The 22934-nt window shown below is 42.3% G+C and overlaps 1 protein-coding gene across 2 annotated transcripts in view; it reads left to right on the plus strand.

Annotated features, from left to right (window-relative positions):
• Positions 1–283: 283 nt before the first annotated feature.
• Positions 284–22934, plus strand: part of Znf385b (zinc finger protein 385B) — a 495209-nt gene continuing 472558 nt past the window's right edge. The window contains exon 1 of one of the 2 annotated variants that reach the window (XM_008831168.3): positions 284–347. The gene's annotated coding sequence lies outside the window, so the exon portion shown is untranslated. The remainder of the gene's footprint in view (positions 348–22934) is intronic. The other variant, XM_008831167.3, reaches the window with a different exon arrangement.

The raw sequence follows: 22934 nt of genomic DNA on the forward strand, positions 1-22934 counted from the left end.
CCGCGCGGGGTGGCAGAGCATCATCCTCCGGCCGCAGCACCCCGCCCCGCTCTCCTCGCGGGTCCCGGGTCTCTGCCTCGGCACACGCCCCTCACCTGAGCGAGGCCGGCGCGCAGGCGCTGAGTGCGGGGACCGCAGCGGGAGGTTCAGCCCCGCGCCCGCCGGAGTTGGACAGTTCCGGGGCCGAGCAGTCGCCGGCGCCACCGCCCGGGCTGCCGCAGATCGCGGAAGAGCGTCTGCGCGGAGCTCCAGCGTAGCCCTGGCGGGACCGCCGCCTCCCGAGCGCCAGCCACAGCTCCCGGGCCGCAGGAGCCGCTGCCCCGCGCGCCTGCAGCCCGCGCGCAGAGGTAAGGAAGCTTCGGACGCCCAGCCCCGCGCCGGGTCCCCGGCCAGCGCCGCCTCCCCGCCCTCCCCAGCCGGTCCCCTCCGGCCCGCGGCCGCCCGCCGGGGTGCGGCCATCGGAGAAGGCTGGCGGCCCCCTCCCGCTAGAGTTTGCACTTTGTCCCGGAGCCCCACTTGTAGAAGAGGGCTCCCGGCGCCACTCCCCTGGCTGCAGAGGCGAGGCTCCCGCCAGTCCCTCGAGTAAAGGACTAGGTCGTGGAAGCCAGACGTGCAGAAGAGTCCCCCCACCAGGCTAAGCTCGGATTCGCCCTGTCGGAAAGGGAGAGTGGAAAAGGATGGAGGACAAGGAGGTCAGCCGCAGCACCTCTGTCCCTGGGAACTTCGGGGTTTGCGACTCTTTCTCTCCCTCTTTTTTATTAGAGGAAAATGAGTAATTTGGGTACAGAGGTGTGAGGCTCAGAAGGCGGCAGTGGAAGCTTAGGTCCCAGGAGCATTCCATAGCTGAACGAAGGTGTGGTTGTGGTGGATGCTGAGCCGACAGAACATGCTCAAAGTTTGCTCTTGTTGGGAGCTGCGAAGGGCAGCCTGGGTTAGCAAGCGCTGGTGAAGGTGTCAGCTCAGGGTGGGAGGACCCTGTGGGAAGGCGGAAGGGACCGGGAAACGGGAGGGGGGAGGACCATCTGCTTAGCCTCGCGACAGGGGAAGGCTAGCCAGAGAAGGCTCTTCCACGGCTTCCTCTGGCTCTAGAGGACAATTTGATGGCGAGCCTGTTACAGGGCGAACGTCGTCCTAGGTCCTTCAAGGAAAACAAACTGTTCCCGCCCCCATGAGTACAAACAAACACGGTTTGGGAATGGCCTCAAAAGTTCCTGAATTACTTCATGATTTTCATATAGAGATGAGGTTGAAGGGTCTCTCAGGTTTTGCTTTTTCTGGTGTATGGTTTGTATACCGTGGCGGTAGCAAACTTTGTTATGATGGAGCAAAATAGGGCTAGGTGGGGGATGGTGCCCAAATGGAGCAAAACATTGTGTTATGGGGCATGGGAATTGACAGCCTCCACACAATTCAAGAAGGGTGAGAAAGGTATTCATCAAATGAAAGTAAAGGTTTTCAAAAGGCTGTTAAGCGACAGCCCAAACATTTAGGCACCAAAGAGCCACCTTTTCAGGACCCGTTTCAAGTCCTTTGATTTTGTTTTGACACAGTTGAGTGTCATAGATGAATGTTTTTAGAATACAAGTTTGGCTACCCAAGACTTGTTTATTTGGTCAAAGCATTGATTGTTCAGATTTTATATTTTCATAAATTAAGTATTTGTGGATTTATCATTTACACTCTTACCTATTTTTGAAAGTGATTTAATGAAGTTTAAGGTGAAAAACCACAAATCAAATAGCTATTCTTGTAAACCTCCTTGACCTCTCTTGGATGTATTTGGAAGCAGCTCTGTCCTTGCTGGAATCATGCTGGTGATGTATCAGTGTTTTGCAGCATAATCCCTAATGTAGCTCTTTTGCATTATATTATGTTATGTTACATAAGTAATGGTTTCAGAGGCACTTAATGACCACTGTCATTGATATTCAGAAAAACAATGTTGATAGGTTACAGCATTTTAACAATATACAGATTCACAGGCCAAAGAAAACAGTGAGTTTAATGTCTTCTTGAACTAAGGCAGAAAGAAACCTATGGAGGGGTTTCCTCCTCAATCAAACCAGGTGGTTGGTATGTATCACCCAAGCACAGCAGATAGTGAGACATGGCAACAGTTGGAAGATAACTTTACAAAGCAGGGCTATTGTATGAAGATCAAATATCCTGGCTCTGAGAGAAGAGAAAATCCTTGAAAACAAACAACTCTGAGAGATGAAATATCTACACAGAATGACACTGAGTGGGCACCAGGAAAGGCAGCCTTACCCCCTCCTTCTTTTATCCTTCTGGCTGAGTTTGAAGATGTCTCTGCTTGACTTTTAATAACAGCAATTCATATTTAAAAAAAAACACAAGCAATTAGCTAACTTCTCACAGAAGTGACTACTTAATTTGTGGAAATCTGTTCACAGAAATAAAGGGCAAAATTGGCTTTCTAAAGTTTCCAGGATCCTACGTCTCCAAAGATCTAAAGGACAGCATGTATCTGTTGCAATTTCCATTGCCTTTATTTCCTTCTGTTTTCATACCCGTCCGCTTTCATCATTTCTCTGTCACTACCTCCCCATTCCTGTCTCTGTTCCCATGCATCTCAATACGGCCTTTTCTTCTACTTTTTCTTCTTATTAGTTAAAAAAAAGTTCCAAGGTTTTCTCTAGATTTTATTTGCTTTATAAACTATCTCCTTTTTGCTTTTTTGTATGTTGCATTTTATCTAGTGATGTCCTTTGTTAATCTAGTCATTCTTTCCTAACAGGCCATTGCAGCTCTACTTTCCACCTAAACTTCACATTTACATTGTGCATCTGGGAGGAGGGCGTCGTGAACTGCTCTCAGGTGCCTCAAATCTACCATCTGCTTTCTAAATTTAAGGGAAAACTCTAATCACTATCGTCTTTCTAAATGAATGGAGCAACTTTGTGTCAGTTTGCACTGTTCTCCCAATCACCCAGAAACCCCCCCCCCCTATGTCTTTGGTTTAGGAATGTAATTCACAGACAGTCCCACAACCTCTACCTCCGCAGTGCTGCTGCCTCTTCTTTTTTTAAAAAAAAACATTATTTTATTTTATGTATATGAGTGTATTGCCTGCATGTGTGTAAGTGTACCCATGTCATACAATGCCAGTGGAAGTCAGAAGAGGGTTTCAGATCCCCTGATTGAAGTTATGGACAGTTGTTAGCCACCATTGGGTACTGGGGACCGAACCTGGGTCCTCTATAAGAGTAACCAGTCCTCTTAACCACTGAGCTGTCTCTCCAGCCCCCATAGTACTTCTTGACCTGACTTCATCTTCCCATTCCCAAAGTGATTGCCTTTATTCTTACCTTAGTCTAGACACTACCACTTTGGCTTCCAGTCTAGTTTCCTGTCTCTCTCCTTCCAAATGCATTTCACACTTGGTTTTGCATAAGCTTCCTGAAGCTCAACCAAGCTCAGTGACTAGCAAACGTTTCTACAGTGCCCCAGTAAATAACATAAACCTATATTCTAAGAACTAAGACCTTCTGAAAACAAATTATATTCTGATCTCATTGATTCATTCATTCATTAAGTGAATCTGTGTCATCCTAGGCACAGCCTTGGGTGATAATTTTAAAGGCGTTTTGCATATGCTTAGTGATATGCTCAATTTTTTTCCAGTGTTGGAATCCACTGCTAATACATAATCTTATGTGGTTGTAATAGGGCCCTAGTAACCCCACTGTTCTCTGGTTCCTCCTTTTAGTAGTCTGAAGCATTGCTGGGCAGGAGCCTCATTGAAACAGTCTGACCTACCCTGTGCTGAAACCAGTGCTCTCTTTAAAAAAGTTTTTTATTTATTATTTTAATTTTATGTGTATGAGTGTATTGCCTACATGCATGTATGTTCACTCATGTCATGCAGTGCCCATGGAGGTCAGAAGATGATGTCAGATCCTCTGGAACTGGAGTTATGGATGGTTGTTAGCCTCCATATGGGTGCTGGGATTTGAACCCAGGTCTTCAGTAAGAACAGGCAGTGATCTCTCCAACCCTTATTTTTTTTCATTTTTAATTACATTTTTACAAATTTCATACAATATATTTTGATCATGTTTAGACCGTCTCCCCTATCTGCACTCTTCTAATACTCCTCACCCATTTTCATGTACTCTGTTACACACACACACACACACACACACACACACACACACACATTAAGGCCTATGGAGACAAATTTGTATCCTCAAATATTGTTCAGTGTGTGTCCATCCACTGGAGCCTGGTCAACCTACCAGCATCACACCCTTAAAGAAAACTGACTCTCCCTTTCCCAGTAATTCTTGGTTACCAGTAGTTCCTTAGCTAGAGTTGGGGCTTCTTGTCCACTTCCCCAGTTCTACGCTGGGATTTTGTCTAGCTCGAGCTTATGTGGGACTTGTGCATGATATTGCCATTGCTGTAAGTTCATATGAGTAACTGTCAAGTTGTCTGGAAAACTCTGTTTCGTTGTGGTCATCCATCACTCTGACTCTTACAATCTTTCTGCCCCCTCTTCCACAATGATCCCTGAACCTTGGGAAGCAGGGTTTGATATATGTGTCCTATCCAGGGATAAGCACTCTACAGTCTCTTTTTCCCTGCACATTGGCCAGTTGTGTGTCTCTGTTAATCACCATCTGCTACACACAGAAGCTTCTCTGGTGAGAGTTGAGAAATGTTTTAATCTATGGGTAGAACAATAAGTCATTAGGAGTACCATGTCCATTTGGCAGAATAATAGTAGTAGGTTCTCCCCTGTGGCCTGTGATCTGTCTAGCCATAGGTTCTTAGGCCTGATATCAGTGTGGGGTATGGGTTCAGAGCCAGTGCTCTCTGAACACACAGCAGGTCTCTGAAGCCTGCCTCTGTGCTGCTCCTCTCTCTACCTGGAACAGAACTTTCATTTTCCCTCCACTTTCACTTGTCCCATAGTCAGGACAATTGCCACATGCTTCCTATCTCCCTCTGAACTACTAGTTTTGCCTCCACTAAGCTCCATTGCCTTCTATTTCTCGTCTCTTTGCGTCTTCCCCATCTATACTTATGCGTTTTCTGGATTCTTCCCTAAGCGCACTAAACAACCCATCCTAACCTCAGACCTTCATTTCCTAAAATACCTAGCCTGGGGTCTGGCATTTCATAGGCTATCATAGATAATTTAACTAGTTTGGACTACGTTCTACTTAGTTCTCTAGCCCCAGCTTGTAGAATAACTGCTTTAAAAAAAAAACACTCAATTTGGTTGTTATAGTAGATCTTGTGTTCTCAAACTTTAATACATATATAAGCCATTCAAATTGTTGTTGAATGCAGATTCTGGTTGAGCAGGCCTTGACTGAGGCCCATTATCCTGCTTTTTTGAGAAGCTCCCAGGTAGTGTGGAAGTACCTGATGCTGGGGTCACACATTGAGCATGAAGGCAGGAGGTGATGCCCAAAAGATCTGGGGTTTCTAGCAGTCGAGGCCTCTTGGTGACTTGTGCTACAGTTAGTGTTTGGTTCATTGCTCCTTCCTATTAGGAAAATGAAGGCAGGGCCGTGCATCCCAGGCTGGGTGGAATGGGTGGAGTGTGCTTTTGTGGTTCCCTATGACTTTACTGCTACATTACTGTGATTGGAGTAGGTCCTATTGCACTTTTCTTCAGCTGGATACAGTGCTTTGTTATACACTGCTGTTTCCCTGGCTTTGCACGTTGTGGCTGTGCTATCTCATTCTGCTTTGATTTTCTCTCTCTCTCTCTCTCTCTCTCTCTCTCTCTCTCTCTCTCTCTCTCTCTCTCCCCCTGCTCCTTTAATTCTCCTCAGGTGCCTTGGCTGACTCCCTGCCCCACCTGCTTTTCTACTGTTTCCAGAATTTTTCAGGGCACAGGCACTGCAAGCTCTCTTTCTACCTTGGCTGCCAATGTGAAACTCCCAGCAAAGCTGTTTCCTTTCTGGGTTTCTCCATCCCCTGTCAGTGCAGGCTGTGGGTGACAAAGCTTCTTGGGTCTGCTTCAGCACCAAGGCAGACACTAAGTGGGATCTTGCCTCTTGTGGGGCAGAAGGAGCATGCTGGATGGAGGAATGAGGCTGGCTGCTCTGGCGTATGTTCCCGCTGTTGTTCTTGCGTCATGGTCCTGTTCCAGATAAACAACTTGAGCTTTGAGGCATATTCATTAAAAAATTTTTTTTAATTAAAAAAATTTTTTTTAATTAAAAAAAAATTTGAAAGCCTCCCATATGCTAGACAAATGGTCTGCCAATAAGCTACCTCCCCAGCCCTCATTTATTATTTAATTTTTATTACATTTTGCTTATTTATTTATTTTTCATGTGCATGTGAGTGTATTTCGGGGGAGGGTATGGATGCAGCTGTGTGCATGTGGATGTCAGAGAACAATTTATGAAATCAGTTCTCCCATCATGCTGGTCCTGGAGCTCAAACTCAGGTAATTAGAGTTGGCAGCATGTGCCTTTACCTGCCGAGACATCTCATTGACCCTTTCTATTTTTATTTTTAATTTTGACACAGGGTTTCATTAAGTTGCTTAGGTGGGCCTTGAACTTGAAGTCCTCATGCCTTAGTCTCCAGAATAGCTGGAATTACCAGAATTGTCATCATGATAATAAACCAAGTAATAATGAACCATGATAGTATTACTAGGCCAGGATTCCTTTCTTCCTTCTCCCCTTCCTTCCTTCCTTCCTTCCTTCCTTCCTTCCTTCCTTCCTTCCTTCCTTCCTTCCTTCCACAGGCTAATATAGGTTGTTCTTTTTCATTGGATTTTTAAAAAATATTTTTATTGTTTTGAGAATTTTATACAATGTATTTTGATCATATTCAGACCCCTTCCTCCCTCACTTCACTGGTACCCCCTGCCCGAACTTCATGTCCTCTATTATTATTTATATTTTTTAAAAAGCCTATCGAGTCTAATCTGTGTTTCCTAAATGCTCTTGGGTGTAGGACTATTGATTGGAATCTGGTCAACCTATCAGGTGTCACAACAGTAAGGAAAACTGACTCTCCCTCTCCCTCAATCTATTATACCCTGGATCTCTACTTCAAATTTTGTAACCCCTGGATTCACACTTAAAGGTTCATGTCAAGGAATTAGAATAAAATTCTGTTACTCTTAGCTTACCTTTAGGCAATGGTTTTGCTTGTCAGTATTTAAAAAAAAAAAAAAAACAACCCAAAACTCTGTGGGTGATTCTAGCCTTCAGTTCAGGTCTGGTCTATAAAGTGAATGTAATATGGTTATTGAGAAAACATACTAATGCTCTGAGCCAAACCCCGGCCTTTAGGCTTAACTTGGAGAGAGCTTGGGAAAGGGTTACTTAAACTCTTTGAGCCTTGATTTCTTTATGTGTGGAGTGAATTGACTTGATTACAGTGGACTATATGTAAGATTCTGTCTGTGGAATGCCAGGCACCATGGCCTGAGGGAAGAGTCAAGGCTGTTCTCCCTGCTAATCATAGGACTGCAGCTTGAAATCCCTGATCCACTAAGGGTTGGCTTAGCCAACTCTTCCTTCAACTTCAAGAGCTTTGGCTCTTATGATCAATCCCTTCTTCAGCTTCAAGAGCTTTGGCTCGGTGTGATCAATTTAAAAAGAAATTTATGAGCATACTTCTCAGAAGTCAGTGAAAAAGTAGGGAAGGCATATATACTAATAAAATTCAACCACCCTTTGTTTTTTTATTCATTTGGTGCTGCATCATCTCTATGATCTCGTAAATAGCAAAAATAGATTAAAATACTTATAAACTGTTACAGAAGGATGGCCAGATTTTTTTTTACCTACTTTATGAAAAATGACTTAGCTATTTAATAAAGACAGTTCTATCATCAACAAATAAAAAGGATTGAAATTCATGGGCCTGAGAGAGCATTTTATTTTAGTAATAAATATGAATGTGCAAAGCATTTACATTTCTGAGTTTATAATGGGAAATGGAATTTAAAAATAAAAAGCACACACTGAGATATTCTGTCCTGTGAAGGATAAAGCTAATCAACCCTTTCTCCTCTTTTTGGCTGAGATTCCGAACAGCCATTATGCTATTATGTTATCATTATATCAGCAAAACAAAGATTAGATAAATGGACAGAACCAATATTAACTGAATGCATATCCTGCTTTTTTTTTCAGCACCTATCTGAAAATAAATATAGGAATATTCTGTAATCCCAATGGGCCTGGCAGAGGTGCCAGACCATGATTGTTGGGAATGCTATGTGACCATGATGGTCAGGGATGCCTTATGACCATGATCAACAGGGATGCTATGGGGTCATAATTGTCAGGGATGCTATGAGACCATGATGGTCAGGGATGCTATGGGACCATGATATTTAGGAATTCTATGGGATCATAATTGTCACGGATGCTATGTAACCATAATGGTCAGGGGTGCTATGGGACCATGATGGTCAGGGATACTGTTGACTTTTTTTGTATATAAAAGAACTGCAGCTGAGTTTATCCCACCTTTTGTCAGTTGGGATTCAAAGTTTCATTTTGTGTTATTTTGTAATCAGGAAGAATAGTTTCAGCTAAATCTGCGCTAACAGCCTAGTGTTTATTTTCCACATTGATGTGCACATTTTTAATAACAAAATGAAGAAAACAGGATGAAATGTTTAAAAGTACATTGAGCTGCTCTGAAGACTGTTGTGAGAACTGATGAATTCATTCTTTTTAGTCTTTGCTTTGGATAGACTAGTGTAAAATTTTAGTAATATTCTACAGAAAACTGTGATATTTGATGTGTGTTTGCTAAGTGGTCTGCCTCATGCCTAACCCATTAAGTAAGGTTCTTACATTCTTGAGACCTGGACCCATGGTCAGCTTACACTGATTTTCAGCTGGGGCTCAGATTTTAATTCCTTTTAGGCTTAAGAGATTGCTATTTCTATGACCTATTAGAGAGGGGCATGAAAATGACCACCAGTCTGTCAGATGGTCATCAAGTCATGGTGTCATTAGAGGTAAAAGTGACCTTTGTGCAAAATTCCCATTGATAAATTAGAAGAATAAGACACTGAAAATTTAGAATATTTAAAATCCTAGCCTAGAGGCATTAAGCATTGTAGGTAATGATAGAGAACACCTGAGTGGTATTAACATTGGCATTTGAACTTCATGTAGGAATTGTGTGGATCCTGTGATATCCTTAAGTTTGATAGTCTGAGAGTAAGAAAACTTTTCCTCACAGGCTTATGGAGAGGGGTTACCTTACATGCTGTGAAAACTATAGTGTTTAGAAAAAGGGTACAAAACATAGGCTGCCATGTTTACATACCAATAAATATACTTACATATGAGTCATTTCGATTTTATATACATTAACTATTTTTATTTAAATTAATTTGTCATTTCACACATTAGATTCCAGGAAATGCACTCATTCCTTGCCTGTGTTGCACAGTTGAAGAATGTGGTAAACAGAATAGCTTAAGGGTTGAGTTTATATTCTAGAGTCAGACTTTGTGGATACAAGTTCTAGTTCTTTCATTTATTAGTTGAATGATTTTGGCTAAGTTATTTAACATTTTTATGTCTTTAATTTCCAAGATCTAAGCGACAATGAAAGATATTTTCATGGAATTTGTTTTAAATAATACAACATGATATATTTAATAAAACTCTTGGAACCTACAGTATTCATGAAGGCAACCACGTGTGTTTTGCCTCCCTAGCTTGGTCCCTAGATGAACACATGGACTTTTAGGAAGTGACTAGAATCAGGAGAGATCCAGGAATAGAAGCCAGCTTATGTCATTTAGGGTGAAGGCACATCCACTTAAGGGATGGTCCCAACTAAGTTTTTCCAGGGTACCCAAACTTAGTTGGATGGTCACCTGAGTCTTTGTGGGCTTACCAGAGTTTATATTAATAACTGAATTTGATTTAAGTCATAATTTAGAAAGCAAAATAAATAAAAGAAGGATAAAATTGGCAAACTATATGCATGATTTCCAGAGCTTAAATACATATGTACCTTATGACTAGTCCTATGATTCTTAACAGTTAATTTCACCTCCTTAAGAACAGAATCTTCAGCACCAGAACGTGGGAGGTTGTTCCTCTTTTGCATAGCCTCTCCTTCTGTCCCATGCTTGTGGTCATCGTAAGCAGGCTCCATCTAAAACAGCTCTAGCCTTACCATCCTTAGACTTTAGTATGATAATCTTTGAGCAATTGCTCAAAATTCCGATTCTTAATACTCACCTTAAAAGACTAAAGTAATCAGTTTCCCATTGCTGTGACAAAATACTTGAGAAAAACAACTTAAAAGGAGGAAAGGTTTATTTTGTTTGATGGTTTTAGAAGTTTCAGTGCATGGTGGGTTAGTTCTGTTGCTTTGGGCTTTTGGGGAAAGCCCACATCATAGTGGGGAGCACACAGTGGAAAACAGCTGCTTGCCTCATGATACAAAGCATACAAAGCAATAGAGACAGAAAGGGGCCAGGATCCAATATTGTCCTCAAGGGTACCCTCCATAGTATCTTCATTTTCTCTAACCAGACCCTATGTCATGGAGATTCTACCCCCCCGCCCCATAATGCAGCTGGCTGGGGACTGAACCTTTAACATATTGCACTTCTGTGGGACATTTTAGGTCCAAGCCACATCAGGTCTGAGGAAGGACCCAGGCTACACACTTGGAGATTAGTGCCAGTTGTCAGGTTGAGGTGCATATCAGAATTATTTATGGTTTGAGTAAAATGTCCAGTAAAATATGCCAACCTTGGCTCCCCTGTGCTACATACCACTATTTCCTCACACTGCCCCGAGAGCCAGCCACACAGAGCCTTTCCCATGTGAATTCTGGAGAGCAGGGCTTTTGCTCTGTCACTGACTACGTACTGGTCTTTATTTGTAGGTTTTATTCAGCTATTCTACAACAGTATAGATTACTGTCCACAGGTCTTGCCTCGGTGTTTCCATGAGCATCATACATTGGGTGTTGGGCTTCCAGACCCCAAATCTAATCCTACAAGATCTAAATGGAGGGACTGAGGAGATGGCTAAGTCAGCAATGTGCTTGACATATAAGAATGAGGACCTGAGTTTGAGTCCTCAGAACTCACAAGGAAAAGCTGGGGGCAGGGGTATGTGTTGGAAACCTTAGCACTTGGGAGGCAGAGACAGCAGGATCTCTGGGGCTTGCTGGGACTTGCTGGCCAGCTAATCAAACTGAATTGGTGAGCTGAGCTCCAGGCTCAGTGTGAGAGCTTGTCTCAAAAACAAAAAAGGTAAAGAGCAGCAATTGAAGAGGCTACCTGAAGTCTACCTCTGATCTCCACACATGTGCTTGTACATGTATGTATACCTCACACCCACACACACCCACACCCACATTACATTCTCCTCTCTCTCTGTCTCTCTGTCTCTCTCTGAAAGAAAAATAACCATAAAACTAAAAGGAGGTGGTAGGAGTTGACCTCTTACAGCCAGCTAATCGTGCCTGATGAGGTTTTCTGGTTAGTGCTCTGTGGAGTTTTGCCTTGGTAACCATGTGGGCTGCCGTGACCACTGGGCAAGCACGGAGACCACCAGGACTGCTGAATGCCAGCAGTGTCTCTACCTTCTCATGTCTTCAGGCCTCCCCACTTCTCAGCATTTTGGGAACAGCCATTTGTCCTACCTTTGTGGTTTTAGAGGGGGAAATTACAGGCTCATTTCTCTTCAGCTTTTCCCCATCTTCTCTTTCCACAGCTACCAGGTAGATACCAAGAAAACTGTGCCAAGGGTCCAGATGTGATGGCATACATTCAAAGAGCAGTAAGATTTAAGCTCTTCAAATCTTCGAAGTCTTTCTTGCCTCGCTGTATAGGGGTTGCATAAGTACGGTTTAAATTTATTATTTCCCACGTTCTCAGATCTGTTGTTTTCCTCTTGCATTATGTTGGAGAAAGACCAGTATAGCATACTCTGGGCTGGCACTGGCAAAAGGGAATCTGATCTTTAGAAACAGCTGATGGTTAAGATCATGTTTCTGGAAGATCAAAACTATAGTAAAAAACTGGCTAGTCTGTGTAAAAATTCTTCTGAATTTTCAGGCATGTACGTCGGTATATTCATTTTAAATGCAAATGACAGAATTGTTTATTTAGCTGTGTAGAGTAATGAATACAAGTGATCTTTAAAATGATTAAGTTTCAGGTTATTAATGATTAAGTTTCAGCTTTCACTCTGAGCTATTATTTTAAAATCTAATCGTCTTGTGTCTTGTTTTGTTTTGTTAACTAATACTTTGTTTTCCTGGATAGGAGGCACAAAGGCCTACAGATTAGCATCTTCCTGCTGTAAGGTCACACTGTGATGGAGTCTGCCACTCAGCCTGTCTCAGCCCTCACAGATGTCACCTTCTTTCCTCCTCTATCAGGAAAGGTTCAGTGGGTGTCTGAAGGGTAACTTGGTTTAATTGGGTGACTGGTGGAAAGTTATACCTACTTAGGAAATAATGGTGCCAACAAAGGGGAGAATTATGTATCCAGGAGACAGCAACACCAGACCTTACAGATCCCCAAGAGGCACATTGCAAATCACATGGCAAGTTTATTTTATTTATTTATTTATTTATTTATTTATTTGTCTTTTTGAGACAGGGTCTCCCTGTAGCCCCAGCTGTTCTGGATTCGCCATGGAGACCAGGCTTGCCTCAAACTCACAGAGATCCTCCTGCTTCTGCCTCCCGAGTGCTGGGATTAAAGGCGTGCATGCCACCACACCCGGCCAGGCAAGTTTATTTTTTAACATTAAGAAAAAAATGTAAAAGGCAACATCTGAAATACTCCATAAGAGTAATTATGCAGGTGGCTGGAGGACACCTCCACAGGATGGATTTTTAATAGCCTGTAGCATCTGTGCCTAATTGGGAAGGTCATAGCACTCCCAGGGCCTCTTTGGCTCACCTACTTCTTCATCCCTTTCAAGCCTTATTATGACCAGTTGTGTTGGGGTTGGAATTCAGTGATGGTGGAAGCCATTCCAAATGGCTCAACATGATGAAAGACTGGGTAGAATATTTGTGAATCTCCCCTACCTCTGTGGCAGTCATCTCTTAACCCCCTTCAGAGAGGGGACAGGCATGTGCTTTACCATCTGCATGAGAAAAGAAAGCTTTGAACATTCATAATGATTGCCTGTAAACCCTGAGAGGGTGGCATGTGGGTATGGAAGCAGATTCATTTTCTGAATCTCTAGAAAGCATGACCAGATTCAGCAGTAGGATTATAGGGAGATAGATTTCAACTTAATATGAGAAAGTATCTTCTAATGATTCCAACTTTCCAGTAACAGTATGGCTGCCTTGAGGTTCATGTTCCCTTGAGCTGAAAAAGTAGGCATGCCGAAGGAGTTCTGGCATTGAGGGGAAGCAGTTGAACTGTCACTGTAATCTGTCCCTTTAGCATTATTGATAAAAAATTATTTGAAGATTGATTATAGACAGAGAGTGGGAAATACAAGCCTAAAGAAGAAAGAATGATCACTCTTTCTCTCAGATTTTAGCACATTCCATGTTCTGAGCACCTATAAAATTATCTCATTGTAAACCCAACAGTGCAGATCCCAGGGTGTCATATGTTAGCTAGAATTCCACAACTGCTTCCTGCTCTGCATACAGGCTCAAGATGTGTGATCATCTTCAGGGACTTTTCACACGTTGCCAGCAGGTGACCTTGCTTCTCTGTCCTTGAGAATCTTTTCGTGTTCCCATACCATTTTTTTATGTTTCCAATACAGTGTTTGCAGTATTAGTTTGTAATGGGATTTATGAATTGTTTTTTTTTTCTTCTTACCAGACTGAAAGCTCCTTGAAAACAGGCTTTTTGACTTATTTGTCAAGTTAACGATTGCACAAATATCTGGCAAAAAGAGAATTCTAAGTCGTAAGCCTTCCATCTCACTCTTTTTCCCAAAAGAAATACTGGGAATGACTTTTATTCTCAGGTAAGGAACTAAAATGACACAGGATCCATCTCATTCTGTCTCTACTTCCCCAGTCCTAGTAACAACTGAATTACTTCTCTGATTCAATCTATCTTTAGGAGAAAGGGAAATATAGTGGAGGGAAGGAGTCCCTAAGATTTCTTCATATTAGATAGCTTATGTGATACTTCTGGCTCCCTCACCAGATGCGTTGCCCTCTGGAGTGCTGGTGATAGGCTGAGCTAGTTACCTGTTCCAGTCACCTCACTGTTTCTTTTCCAACAATTTCTGGGAACTCAATTGTTTTTAAATTTTGTAACTCATAATCTTTCTTCCCTTCCAAGGTTTTCTGCAGTCCTTTCCCCTTACACAGTATTTTCCAGGTGACCAAGAAGACAGGATGGTGCTGACCAGAGTCTTAACACTGGCCTTAGTTACCTGGGAAGTACACTGGGAAGGGGTATGTTTGTTGTGATCTGACTCATCCAAACGGACTTCCTGCCATAAGGCCTTGGAAAACTTACAAACACCTCTAAGTAGAAGATTATTGTTCTGTAAATTGGGCATATTAGCCATTTAGTAGGATTGCAAGGACTTAATGAAACACTGTAACACTGACTGGGGAGCATTTATCCCAGGCCAGAGAAACACTGAACACCTGAGACATGACTTCTGTTAGTAGAAATTCCTTCTCTTTTCTCCACCACCAGAAAGGCGCTCCCACACAAGTCCTGAGGAAGTTTCCTTGGTATGGATATTGCTGCGCTCTTGAATGTTACCCTCTGTCTGGGATTACTAGAGGGCAGCAAGGGCCCTTTTTCCTGAGGCTCGCTGCATCTGCACTAACAGTGTCTACAAAGCACAACCCATTTCCCAGTGGTTGGGAATATATTTATTTCACCATTTGCATAGAAGACATAAACGGTACTGCAAAGACAGGAAGTGGGGGTGGGGTTGTATCTTAATATCATATCATGTATCATACTCATATCAAGATTATTTTATTTGCAAAAGCTTTGACTGAGTGACAGTTTCTGAGCCTCACAATAAATAGACACCTTATAAAAATTTATGAAGTTTGGGTTGTAAAGAACACACTGCACATACCAAGCAGTCACATTTCTTATTAAAATAATTTCATCTCTAAATCCATTGTCTCCATATCGCCTATAACAGAAGCTCATGCAATGGCTAGACACCTTGACAGCCTGTAAACTTTTATATGGGCTTTTGGAAAGGGATGATAGTTACAAGATATGATTTTCTCATCTCACCAAATTAGATTATTTGAGATAGCGTCCCTGGATGTAAAATTTCAGTCCTGAGTAAATCTATACCTCTGGGACTGCGCAGCCTGCTAGCAGAGTGGAAATGGAGCATAATAAATCTGCCCTGAGACTGCTTCTCTCCACACAACTCCATAATTCATCCTTTGGGTGGTTCCCATGATCACTTTCTCATAGTCAATCATTTTGCATCCAGGCTGGCTTTTCACGAGTGCCGTCCTTCTCCTATGGCTCAGCCCTTACCTCTCAGCATGCTTTTCAGTTCATACACTCTTTTCTAGAACTGTGAAGCTCTGTGTGCCTAGATCCGAGCCTGTTCATGATCATGTAGCAAACTCTAGGCCTGTTAGGAGGGTGGCTTGCTCATCACAGAATGTTATTAAGAAGATACCTGGTATAAGATGAATTAGAATAGGTGACATTGTTCCTGGAGCACATATATAGGCCCAGTGAGTACTTCAGGAATTCTTTCCTGAGTCTTCTCTGAGAGGACAGAGAAAGAGGGACCTGGTATTAGTTTCTCTTTATTCCAACTTCGTCTATGAGGAATGCTTCTTCACTGTGCCTCTGAGCCAACACTGCTTTGACCCAAGGGTACCACGATCTACTTCTATAAAGTCAAGGGCAGCTGCAATGACTAACAAGGAAGAAAAGAAGGTTTTAGGAAAATTTCTTCCAAAATGGAGTAGAGGCAGTAACATCACACTGGGAATTAGATATATGATTTTCAGTCCTGTTCCCACTCTGAATAATTGTTGTGACATTGGTTAATTTGTCTATACCATCCCTTGCTTTTGTCATATGCAAAAAAACAAGTAGAAATAGTTCATTTTTAAGAGAAAAGTCTACAAATTATGAAGTGTAAGGCATGGAAAGTCACCCTCTCTTTCTCTGTACAATTTGACCAATGACTGGACGTTTTGAGAATCAGCTGATAAAATCTGAGGCTGGAGAAGATAAGCTCTCAGGAGGATTCCCTGCTCCGCAGGTCCTGTCCTTTCAGAAACAGCTTTGTGTCAAAGGCCAGATAATCAGTCATGGCCTGGCTAGAGCCGACACGTGGAGCAGTGGCTTAATGAAGATTGTAAACGTAGAGAGCTCAGCAGGACCTAAGACGGACAGCAGAAGTGCTAGCACTTGCTTCATTTGGTTAGGGGAAGAGTTATCGTTTCAACCTTGAGTCATTTTAAAGGTAGTTGAAGAACTGGCTAATCTCTCTCTCTCTCTCTCTCTCTCTCTCTCTCTCTCTCTCATATGTATACATGTGTGGCTGTGCTTGGAGTATGCATGCATGCAGGGTCTAGAGGAGGATCTTGGGTGTCTTATTGCTCTCCACCTCATATTTGGAGATAGTGTCTCTCACTGAACCTGAAGCTCCCCATTTTGGCTAGGCTAGCTGTCCAACAAGCTCCCAGGATCTACTATCTCCACCCCACCCCCAACCTTCTAATGCTAGGATAAGGTTACAGATACATGTGGCTTTGACGTGGGTGCTGGAGGTTTGAATTCAGGTCTTCTTGCTTGCATAGCAAATGCTTTTGCCCACTGAGCTATCTCTCTAGCCCCCTTGCTAAACCTTTTCAGAGTACTTTCACCTGCATTTATTCATTCATATACCTTTCAATTCCCTTAATATGGATGGTAAGAACCTTGATTTCTCTCCTAGTTGTGTAAAGGAAGAAACAGAAACTCCAAAAAAGAACATAGCATGTTCACAGAAGCATAGCTCCATGGGGGCAGACAGGGCTACTCTCTCATTAGAAGTAGGCTTCTAGCAACACAAGGCAATGGACCAACAGGATTTCAGTTCATACCTCAGACCGACTGAGTTAGAATCTATACTTTGAACTTCTAGATGTTTCATCTAGACTTTAACTCTTGAGAAGTACAATGATTTAGTGGAACTTGGTGCCTCCACCACATGCTTCTTTCTTTCATATGTCCTTGAAACAAGGTCAAGCCATCTGAGTTCACTGAGAGGCCAGTTTGTAGATGGAAAGCCTGCCTGAGGCGCCACAGATCAGCTTTCTGGATTAGCTATATAAAACAACGTCAAAAGAAGTTTTTTTCTCCCCATACAAGTAGAAAATGTAGTCTAGAACCACTCGTGTAGATAAGCAGGGTGCAGCATGTTTCTCTACCCCAAGACTTTATCACTTCACTCCTTGAAAACACTCTTCAAATGTCCCCACCCCACATCAACAAACATCCACTTGAAAAAGATGTAAATGTAGCAGAGCAGGCAAGGAACATACCTCATCAGATGTTCGAGTGCTGAAAACAATTTAAATTAAATTTTGTACTTCTGTTTCTAAAACAATTTCAGATGAGAAAGATGTGAGACCATACATATTCTGCTAGATGTTGATCCTAAAATTTGAAAATAGTTACGTTAAATGTTTTATAAGAATTTGGTTCTGAGCTATAAATATAAAAATAACTGAATAACACAAAACTTTGGACAGCATAACTGCTTTAATTACCATTTTTTAATAGCAAAGCAGCAGTTCCTTCAAGATGACTTTGCATCATGTGTCATGTTGGCCATTACCATGTGCAGCCACACCAGGGGTAAAAATCGTCTCAGAAGAGAATCTGTGAAACATTGTCTTTCCTCATCCTGTAGAAGAACAAGTTGTCTTTGGAAAAGTTCCATTAGCCTTATGGCTTGACACCTTTTAATATTGTCACGATAATGAAGTGGAACAGACAATAGTGACTCATTCTGCTCTGAGGGCTCCTGATTTTAAGGTGTAAATAAGGGCTAGTGGATCATTTCTTTCTCTCATTCCTTAGACAGTCTCTAGAACACCACAGTGGCAATTTTCCATGTGACTCTCAAGAGGTCATTTCTGCACATGTTGCTTTGCACACACAAGTCTAGACAATGTAACATAAGCTGCAAACCTTATGGAATGCAGCTTAATAAACAACATACATATGATCCAGATAAGGCTTTTATATAGGAGACAGATGTGTCATGTCCTTTGGATGATGACTTTATCATTGGTCCCTGTCCCCATCAATTTTAGAGGCGCTTGCCCTCAGATTTACAGATAGAATAACATTTTTATTCTGACTGAGCACCCCAAGTCAAGGTGCCTTGCTAACCACAGTCCATCTCCTGCTGAAAATTTTCATCTCTTGTGGCTGGCATTATAGTATGCCACATTGTGCATCACTTGGTTACATTTTTCTTTTATTGCCTGCCTCCTATTACCTTAGCTCAAATGTTTTATCAAACAGTTGATCTGGAATAAGGTATATATTTAAGTAAATCTCTGTCAATAAATTGCTATAGGGTATACTATATAGAGAGAAAATTTTTTTTAGAATGATGTGCTGGGTAGCTTTAGTATCACTTGAGATAGTTGAGTTCAGGGAGCCTTAGTTGGGAAATTGCCTCCATTGGACTGGCCTGTGGCCATGTTTGTGGGCCATCTTCTTGATTATTGAGTAAAATATGGGAGGGCCCAGGGCCCAGCCCGCTGTGGGTGGTGCCTAACCTGGGCAGGTGGGCCTATATTGTATAAGAAAGTAGTCTGAGCATGGGATAGCAGAGCAAGTCAGTAAGTAGCATTCCTCCATGGCCTGTGCTTCAGCTCCTGCCTCCAGGTTCCTGTCCTGAGTTCTTATCTTGGGCTCCCTGATGAACTGTGACCCAGGAGATGTAAGACAAATAAATCCTTCCCTCCCCAAGTTGGTATTGGTCAGAGTATTTTGTCACAGCAATGGAGAAACAAACTAGAACAGAAATTGGTACCTTGATCATGGGGTTTTGCTGTGACAGATCTGACCTTGATGTTTTGGGAAGGATTGTGGAAGCATTTGGAACTTTGGACTGGAAAAGCCATTGAATGCTTAGAGTTTGTTGCAGTGGAGCGTGGAACAGTTATGCTGAAAGAGTTGTGGACGGTGGAGGCCTGGCTTGTGAAGCTTCAAAGGGAAGCAGAGACTGTCAGGGCTGTTTGTATGATATTTTGAATTGAGAATCTGTGGGTTCTGGTTGGCTGGGGCTGAAGAATCAGCTGTGATTAAGGAGAGACCAGAACCCAAAGTAAAAACTTTGCTTTACTGGGACAATTGATGCTGGTTAACTGGGGCTGAAAAAAACAGCTGTAAGTAACAAGAGAACAGCATCACTGTGGTGATGGGAAGCATTTCCTCAGGGTCAGCACAAAAGCTATGGTCCAGAGGGGGCCTAAACCTCCATCTCAAGCTGAAAGCAGGACTTGGTAATGTGTAAGAGTCTCGCATGGTTCTGGTGTTGAAAGCATGAAGGGGTCACAGAGCGTAGTGGAGGCTTTATACCCTGAGAGGCCAGGAAAGGCTATTGGCGAAAAGTGCAGCCTCAGTTACAGTGAAGACTCCAGGATTGAAGGGGTCATGGAGAGAATCTGAGGCATTGCACCCCAAGAAGCCAGAAGAGGCCATTGGTAAGGGTGCAGCCACAGTTTCAGTGGAGACCCCAACTTTTTGGAGACGCCAGGACCTTGGGATGACCACCAAGGGCAGCAGCTGGTGTTGAATGGAGCTGGAATGGGTCTTTTAGATGAGCTGTGTGTGCTGTGGATGGCAGAGTCAGAAAAGTGGAGCTGCCAAAACCCTTTGGAGCCCAGAAGGTCATGAGTGACTTTGCTGGACTTAGGTTTTGCTTAGGTGTGCCAGATTCTTCCCTTTGAAATAAGACAGTACTTGTTTTGGATTTTACAGGAGCCCACAGTTAAGAGACTATTAAAAGAGACTGAACTTTTAAGTTTTTGGATTTTTTAAGGACTGTGGTGCTTTTAAGGTCGTACTGTCTTATGTTATGATATTAATGTTAACATCATGTCTTGGGGATAAGAAATGGAAAGGTTATGGTTTAATAGTGATGTGTTTGTACGTCAAGTTGACAAGGGGTCAGTTGTGCTGGATAGTTTTAGTGTCAACTTGACAACACCTGGGTTGAGGGAGCCTCAATTGAGGAATTACCTCCACTGGACTGGTCTGTGGCCATGTCTGTGGGGCATCTTCTTGATTATTGAGTGATGTAGGAGGTCCCAGCCCACTGTGGGTGATGCCATCCCTGGGCAGGTGGGCCTATGTTATATGAGAAAGCAGGTTGAGAGAGAGCCAGAGGAGCAAGTCAGTAAGCAGCATTCCTCCATGGCCTGTGCTTCAGCTCCTTCCTTCAGGTTCCTGCCCTGAGTCCCTACCTTGGGTTCCCTGATGAACTGTGACTCTGGAGATGTAAGACAAATAAACCCTTTCCTCCCCAAGTTGGTAGTGGTCAGAGTGTTTTGTCACAGCAATGGAGAAACAAACTAGAACAAATGGACATACTAATTCAGTGTGCTGAGCATCTATAATGTATATTATGTTGGTAAATTATAAATTGTCATGTGTTGTTTAAGGTCACTGGGAAGCTGAATATGGAAGCAGGATTGGAACCATTATTACTATTTCAGACCCAAACATATTTGTCTCAAAGCATTTTGCAAGATCCCTTGTGCAGGGATGGGCTGACCCCTAACTCTGTGACAGGGAGGGAAGAGAACAGCAAAACAGCCCAAGAGGAAAAACGCTACGTCCTTGAGAACAACTAGAAGGTAAACCATTTCCAAAAGAGGTTACTATTGTTTATCCCATGATACAAAAATGTCTGCAGTAGGAACAGGAAGCTGGAAGGTCACCCAACAGAAGCTTTCCATGGAGAGAAAATTCAATTGGGAGCACCAGCAAACTGCCCCAACTCTCTGTTGATTTCTGCTGGATGCTTGTAAATCCAGGATTTGATGATGTTTGCTCTCTCAGTCAGGCTGGGGTACCCCAGTCTTCTCTGGTAGATGTTGTAAACTTCTGATTTGATGATGTCTCCATCATCCATCTGGTGCTTCTCTCTATCTGCCTCTTGTTATTCATTCTTTTACTTTAATAAATTCATTCATTCAAAACAAAAAATACAGCAATCATAGATTATTCCTCAGACATACTGAACAGCTTCTTAAAACACTGCCACTTTCATGGGTTTGGGAAGTTTCTAGATTGAGATTATCAATTGGATCTGAGATCATCATTCTTGTACAGTGTTGGGGTAGTGAGCATTAAGACCTCAATAGAAGAAGAAATATCCTAGGTTTATGCGAGTTACCAAGACAAGGGAACAAAGAAAGGTGATGAAGTAACTAGGTCTTAAACATGGTTCTTCAAGTTTAATCATTTATAGACATCATTCATGAGATAGTTAATAACTTTGCCCAATGCTGTTTGTATTTGAAGAACATTTTGTTTTGGGTATTTAAATTCTGAAAGTTATAGAGCTTGAGATCAGTAGTGTTACCTTATTTTCTCAGGCTGTAATTAAACATGCTTTATATTTTTGCATGCTTAAAGAATCATATTGATACACTGAACTCATTCCTGCTACGTTGTCTACACTGTTAATAAACTGAACAGTTTGATCTTCTCATTCAAATTGTTCTTCTGAATGAACAGTTATGACATTTTCACCTTCCAGTTTCCTTCTCTTTGATTCCAAATCTTGTTGACACAGAAATAACAGCAGCTACAGAAAGCAGAGGTCATGAGATGCTTGACCATGTGTACTGGTATTTTAAGTACTTAACATGTGTGATGTCATTTTATAACATGCTAGGGGCTGTCATCACTGTTGTTTACAGGTGGTGAAATAGGTGCTTATATTGTTGAGGAATTCTCAATCATAAGATTGTAATGCCTGGCAGCACATGGTCTTGAACTCGGGGCTCACTGATTCTGGAACTTACCTTCATTATGAAGACATAATGAAAGATCAGAAAGGATTTTTGAGAATCACCTATTCCAAACTATTATGTTTATAGATGAAGAAATAGGTTAAAAAAAATGTTAAAGTTTTTATCTGCGGTCACAGGAGTAGCCAATGGAGGAGGCACTTTCAGTTGTTCATTTTTAAGGAGGTTTGGAGACATTTTATCCTATCTAATTGGCCAGCTTGGATCAAGTGTTCTCTGGACTGGTCTCCTATAACCAGGAGTTTGGGCTCGTTGTAAAGAATTTCAAAGTGGCTGCTACCAAGGTATTCTTCCTTTTTGTTGAAGGTTAAGAGGAATCTTAACTGGGAAAACAATGCAAAAGCTGTTCACTGTATACGTTGTTATTTTCCAGGGCTGGCTGCTCAGCTCTTGTCAGACTCCCACAAAGTCAGGAAGCAAGTTCTGCTAGGGAATTTTCCATGTCTTCAGGACTCCTTGTCCCTTTAAAATGGATCACATCCAGGGTGAAACCAGCCTGCTCTCCAGGCCCTCCCTCTACGTGGAAGGTAGATTGAGTTTGACAGATGGAGAATCAGCAGCAGTCCTGAGACTGGCTGCCAAATGGGACCAGGGAGGAGATACTCTGATGGGCTGTGGCATTGAGCTGAAAAGAAAAAGACATAAGCACGAATGAAGACAATGAATGGTGACCCTTATGAGGGCAAAGCAGTATTTCCTGTCACTGAATGGAGTGTGTTCAAGGTTCAAAAAAGCAGTTACTGAGCAAGGTACTCCTTCCCAATAGAACAGGTACCTATATGGGTATCTATCTATCTCTCATCCATCCATCTATCTATCTATCTATCTATTTATCTATCTATCTATCTATCTATCTGTCATCTATCATCTATCTATCTCTCTCTCTCTCTATCTATCTATCTATCTATCATCTATCTATCTATCTATCTATCTATCTATCTATC

The sequence above is a fragment of the Nannospalax galili genome, unplaced genomic scaffold (assembly GCF_000622305.1).
Source record: "Nannospalax galili isolate Female #2095 unplaced genomic scaffold, S.galili_v1.0 scaffold895, whole genome shotgun sequence".
Classification (NCBI taxonomy): Eukaryota; Metazoa; Chordata; class Mammalia; order Rodentia; family Spalacidae; genus Nannospalax; species Nannospalax galili.